Source organism: Stegostoma tigrinum, chromosome 6, assembly GCF_030684315.1.
Source record: "Stegostoma tigrinum isolate sSteTig4 chromosome 6, sSteTig4.hap1, whole genome shotgun sequence".
Lineage (NCBI taxonomy): Eukaryota > Metazoa > Chordata > Chondrichthyes > Orectolobiformes > Stegostomatidae > Stegostoma > Stegostoma tigrinum.
The window spans coordinates 36,499,529-36,505,797 of record NC_081359.1 but is presented as its reverse complement, the minus strand read 5'-3'; the positions used below and the strand labels follow the sequence as shown (position 1 = coordinate 36,505,797).

Below are 6,269 nucleotides of genomic sequence, written 5' to 3'. Positions count from 1 at the left end.
ACCAAGCCTGACAGTTGCATATTCTTTGGTATGTCTCTCCTTGCTCGGAACTTCTTAAGAGCTAGGCTGATCTTCTTCAAGAATGGCAGTATGAGGGATATCACAAAGGTAATCAGGCCCTTGGAAAAGTTGAAGTGCTCCTTGACAACAGAGATTCAGTAGTTTTGGTGTGAAGCTTCAGTTACTTCAAAGATAAAGAAAAACTTTGGCAAAATGTTACTTAAAATTCTTGGAATAAAGGCTCACATTCCTGAATAGACTAATGTAACTGAGATGATAATTCAAGGCTCCACTGAAACTAACTGACATTATCAAGATATGTTTATTCCATTAGCCAACACAGTAGTGAACATCGAACAACATGATTATTACTATTTCTCTTTTTATTAAATATTCTTAATTGACTACTTAGAATGGTAATGCTCACCTTATTAATACAGCTGAAAATGAGTTCATAACCAAAATATGCGAGTAACTTAATAGAAAATCACTGAGACTGACTTGAAATCTTATAGTTTTATTGATGTAAGCTGAGTGAGACTTTTTTTTGATACTGTAAGAACTTTGATCTCAGCCATCTGTGTGCGAATGAGATAATGGTGGCATGTTGAACATCCAATGATGTGTTAAAGTGGTTGCTCCAATTGCTTGCAGGAAGAAGGATACAACAAACGCAGAGAATGCTGGAGAAGCGTAGCAGGTCTGGCAGCACCTGTGGAGAGAGAAACCGAGTAAAACCTTTGAATTTAGTGTGACCCTTTTTAGAACTTCTTCAGAGCCATCATACTGATTTTCAAACATTAATTCTGTTTCTGTCTCAACAGATGTTACCAGAAGTGATGGGTTTCTCCAGCATTCTCTGCGCCTTTGTGAAAAGTATAACTTTTGACTAGTTCAACCTGATTGCCACCTCACTACCTAAACAAAATGACAATGAGTACCCTGAACATGTAAATCGCAAAGGTCACATCAGTCATCCTCCTGCCCCAATGACTTGAAGTGGGAAATTTTCTTTTATGGACTCAATTAATTAATTTTACTACACAAGAATAATGATATGAAAAAACAATTAAAGCAGAAAATAACAAGCCATAAAACACAATAGACAACATAAAATTATATTAGCCTCAAAATTACTTCTGATTATGGAAATGGGTGAATGATTATGACATTCATTTATACACTATTTTAACCAAATAATTTTCTAAATTATTGAAAATATTTTAATGCCTTTGTGAAAGTGATTGACAGAAAACTATCATAGGAATATGTTCAGTTTTTGTTGGCCAATGTGTCTGCCATTTTTTGGGTATTGATGCAAAATGACAAAAACAGTGAATTCCATGAGTCAAATGTGATCTGGTACACCATAAGAGTATTTTTCTGACTTATCATCAAAAGGAAACATCATGTATTTTGACAAAAAGAGAAAAGAAATTACCGGTTATTAAACATTTAGTACAATCTTATTCTATAACCAAATCTATTGTTTCCTTTATTCCTTGTTTCATTTTGTAAAATTTATTTTTTTTCTCACATTTTCACTTCCCCAGACTTCCAAACTTCCTTCATATCTTGAAAGAATATATTAAGCCCACGCAAAACTTGTTTGAAATTCTTAAGTTGCATTTTCCAATTTTTGATGTAAGTTTTGTGCAATTCTAGCTTTACGTAGAATGATGGCACAATAGGTTAGTGGTTATCATAGGTTAAACAAGGCCTGCAACAACTTTTGTATACACCATTCTCTGTGAATTTATAATTCCAGGTAAGGATCAAGTCTGCTGCTGCAGCACTTAAAGGTCTACTGCATGTTAATGGATTGCATTTTAAAGTGAGTGTGCTGTCTGCCAGATCCTCAGTGTCCACAATGAAGGCCCGATCCCTTGGGTCAGAATTGAAGTAAGTATATTTCAGAATTAAGTTAAATCAACGCAGGACATGGTAATGTTGTTTCTTAGAAATGAGCTCACTAAAAACAGGTGAATCAGTGAGTGTGAATTCAACAATTCCATGCTTGAAAAGTTTGTAATGACTTTCTCAGTGTATGATGATAAGATCCAAGTGTATCTTCCAAAATGCTCTGATTGAAGTAAGATAGCCACATGTGATTCGCAGAATCAAGAATCCCTAAAGTGTGGAATCAGGCTCTGAGCACCCTACCCAGACCAATCACCCTGTAATGCACCTAATCTACACATCCCTAAACACTATAGCTAATTCCCCTATCCTGCACATCTTTGGGAGGAAACCAGAGCACCCAGAGGAAACCCATGCAGACACAGGGAGAATGTGCAAACTCTGCACAGCCAGTTGCCTGAGAGTGGAGTTGAACCCAAGTTGCTGGCAATGTGAGGCAGCAGTGCTAACCACTGTGCTACTGTGCCACCCTCACTGGTTATGCCAGAGTGGCTTAATGTTGGTGTCAGTATGGTCTACCAAACCTGGACAATGGTTCCATACAGCTATAATTTTGACTTATTGTGAATATGTGATGTTGGGGGTTGCTTAATGCCACCATATGCTGTGCTGTACTGCCACACATCTTACCGATTAGAGAGGAAAGACCAAGTATGCTTGCATTGAGGTCACTAACAAAACAAGAGAAGAAGTATGCTGAAGTGGAAAAGGAAAGATTGGGCATTGTGTTTGTTGTTAAGAAGCTTGCCCGTTTCCTTCACAGCAAGTGCTTCATGTTGCTGATAGAGCACAGACTTCCAGTCTCTATCTTTGGCCCATATTCAGAAATACCTTCAATGGCAGCAGTATGCCTGCAGAGATAAACGCTGGCTCTGTCAGCCTACTCATGTGAAATAATGTGCCAATGGTTGGAAAAGCACGGCAATACACGTGCATTGTTCGTACTGCAACTAGAAACAAATAGAATATCCTTTATTGTCACATGTGCACCAGTACAGTGAAAAGTTTTTACAATGGCTGTGTTTAATGGTGCCAATTTAAGTACAAGTATCTAGGTACGAATCTTAGATACAAAACAGGAATAAAAGAAAAGTATTAGCATTACTTACAGTGTCTAAAAAAAATTAGAAATAAGATAGTTATAACATGGTTTAAGAATTGTGCAAAACATATCCCATATTACCTATTCATTAGTTTTATTATATGGATAACATTAAAATTTGTTTTGAAAGAAAACCTTTTTATATTATGTAGATTTGGGTGTAGTTGGCTAAGCCATCATTTATTGATCACAATGGACTACCAGGAATTAAGGGGTTCCAGGGAGTCAAGGTACTGGTGTCAACAAGCCAGGTGCAGAACACTACCCAGAATGATCTGGTCATGAGCCTAGCAGTGGACTTAGTCCTGAGCGGAAGGAAATTGTCATAAAAACTGCTCAGGATTACGTCCCTACATATCCAGTGTTTAATGTGGGGAATGAGAAGTGTTACTTCTCCATCATTAAGAGGAAAAGTGCTGGAACAAGTTTAGAGAGGGCACTCTGACAACAACCAAAGAGAGAGGGATGTATCTCCAGAAAAACAGGAGCTTCCAGAAGAGTGGGAGACCACACTAGAAAAGCATCTGAGACAAGGAGATGGTCTTCCAAGAATTGCCTTCTCCCTGACAGACTTATCATGTCAATGTAGATTATGAAAGAATTGTTTTCTTTCACCATTCTTTTTGGAAATATTCTTGATGATGTAGATAATGTTAGCATCATTATACAATGCCTGTATAGTAGTTATAGTTGTTGGACGTATATATATTGTTATGGTCAGTGTTGAAATAAAGGGGGAAGGAATGTTATATACGTAGTTGGATGTGTATTCTCCCTTTAAGAGATTGGATAGGTGACATGGATGCAAGTGCTGGGGGGTGGGAGTGGGGGAGTAGGGGGTGGGGTCGCAATCTAAGAACTGACTATAGAGCTGAGACATCTACAAAAAAGTATTCCCTGTTTAAGTTTACCCTCCAGCTACTTCATGTTTAATTTATGGTTCCAGACACATTAATGACTTCACCAGCTGACATCCTTAAATGTGGGATGGGGATGAAGCTTGTACAGTTGTAACAAGTCAAAGGAGAGCACCAAAACAGGACAGCAAAGTGTTCCCATGGGAAAAGGAAGTCATAGAATGGGAAGAACATTTGAAAAGATCTCTAAATACACTAACAGTCAAAAGTAGATGTTGCAAAGGTTGTAAAATAACAAAACTAAAGGCCCTGTATCTGAATGTGATTAGTGTTTGCGAGAAAGTAAATGCACCCTGAAGTAAATAAATATGCTCTGATAGCCATTACAGTGATATGGCTGGATGACAACAAGGATAAGGCCCTGAGTATTGGTGGGTATACAACATTCATGAAGAATTGAGGAATTGGGAGCCAGGTAAAGATAAAGGTGTACAAATGTTAAACAAGGATAACATCTGTTATGAATGATCTTCGTTCAAATGATCAGGATGTCGAATCAAGGGTAAGGAGTTAATAGTATGGGTGATCTTTGGGTCCCCTAACAGTAACTACAATGTAAAATGCAGTGTAAAAATCAAAATTAATGTTTCGGGTTCAGTGAGCATTTTTCAGATTGGAGGTGCAGAACTTCTTCAAGTTGGGCATACCTGGAAGAGATGTGGCAGTGAGTGAACTAAACAAACATTTACTGTTCATGGGTTTTTTTTGTGAGTTTTTAACTCACTGACACATTTCTTTCAAGTATACCTGCCTTGAACTCCTCTATTCTGAAGAAGGGTCACTGGGCCTGAAATATTAACACTGTTTCTCTACAGGTATCCTGCCACACCTGCTGAGGTTTGCAATGATTTCTGGTAGTATTTCTGAATTCCAGCATCCACAGTTCTTAATATCTGTTTTGTATACAAAAAAAAACAAAGTGTTTATGATGAAAAGGATTGGCAATAATCATGGCTGGTAAAAACTGGACAAATCAGATTAGCAATGGTAGACTGGATACAGAATTCATAGCTGGCTTTCAATAATATTTTTTAGAACAGATAAACTCAACTTTAATTCACTAAAAGCCTATTTGCTCACATAGTGATAAAATTAGAACCACAGATGTAATGTTGGTAAGAAATCTAGATTCAGTAGCAGTGACACCCTTGATATTGTAAAAACTATTCAAAAATGTAAATTGAGTATATCAATTACACAATTCCATTGGGGTTTAACGCTCTTCTGTCGTAGCTCTAACACGAGACTTCAAGTCATCTTATATAACTGTTTTGTATCAAGCAGTACAAATTCTCCACTTTGGCTTTCATGACAGATTCAGGTGTGACTTCAGCAAACTGGGAGCCTGTAACCTCTGATTTCCTTTTGATTAATTAATTCTTCCCTGTATTGTTGGGTTTTAGAACCGATCAGCTTGAAACTGAAAAGAAAAATAGTCAATATTTGTGATTTTTTTCAACAAAGTTTTTTTTCTGCATTCTGCTCTGAAGTGATACAGTGTAAGTTGAAATGATTTCATTCCCCACCTTCACTGTATGTAGTTAATAATGCAGCCCATTTCCCCTGAATACTACTGGTATATTTGAGACAGTAGCTGAAACTGCTAATTAATGCCAAGATATTGATAAAATTTAGAAAGATAAAGCAGCTTAAAGAAAAGTAGGAGATCTGAGGTGCGTGTCGACAGAGTAATGAGCTAGCCTGGTCAATGGTTGTGAGGCAAGTCAAGAATACTATTTAAGTATGTTCCTGGTGCAATTTCAGCTTTGTGCATGGATTAAAATGAAGGCAGTCCGTCAGATTCACACAAGCATGATTCCTAAAGAACTGCTCAAAATTATCAATAAATGGTGGTGAAATAGATTGTTGGAGCCTCTGTTAAAATTCAAAGACTCTCTTTAATTCTGTCCCACCTATCCGCCTCTCCCACCTCACTGACCAATCCCCACCACTGCCTACCTGCAGTCACCAATCACCATCCCACCTACCTTCCCCAGCCCCACCGTCTGCTCTCTATTTATTTCAGCGCTCCCTTCCCTGTCCCCATTTCTGACCTGAAACATAAACTTTCCTACGCCGATGATGCTGCCTGGTGTGCTGTGTTCCTCCAGCTCCACACAGTGTTATCCTGACCCCAGCATGGGCAGTTGTCACTACCTTTGAAAAAGTCTCTTTAATCTTTGTTGAACAAAATTGTGCACAGATGGGAAATGTAACAACTAAAAGCCAAGTATGAAGGTCCAAAAAATAATCCGTCAGTAAGAGATGGAGTGTTGATGTCTTCTTGCTCTGCATGATGGTTGTTGAATTGGGTTAATTACTGGGTACAA

At 37.9% G+C, this 6,269-nt stretch overlaps 1 long non-coding RNA gene across 1 annotated transcript in view; it reads right to left on the bottom strand.

Annotated features, from left to right (window-relative positions):
- Positions 1–599: 599 nt before the first annotated feature.
- Positions 600–6,269, bottom strand: part of LOC132209788 (uncharacterized) — a 33,417-nt gene continuing 27,747 nt past the window's right edge. Inside the window, exon 3 of the long non-coding RNA XR_009445875.1 lies at positions 600–712. This is a non-coding gene — a long non-coding RNA (uncharacterized LOC132209788). The remainder of the gene's footprint in view (positions 713–6,269) is intronic.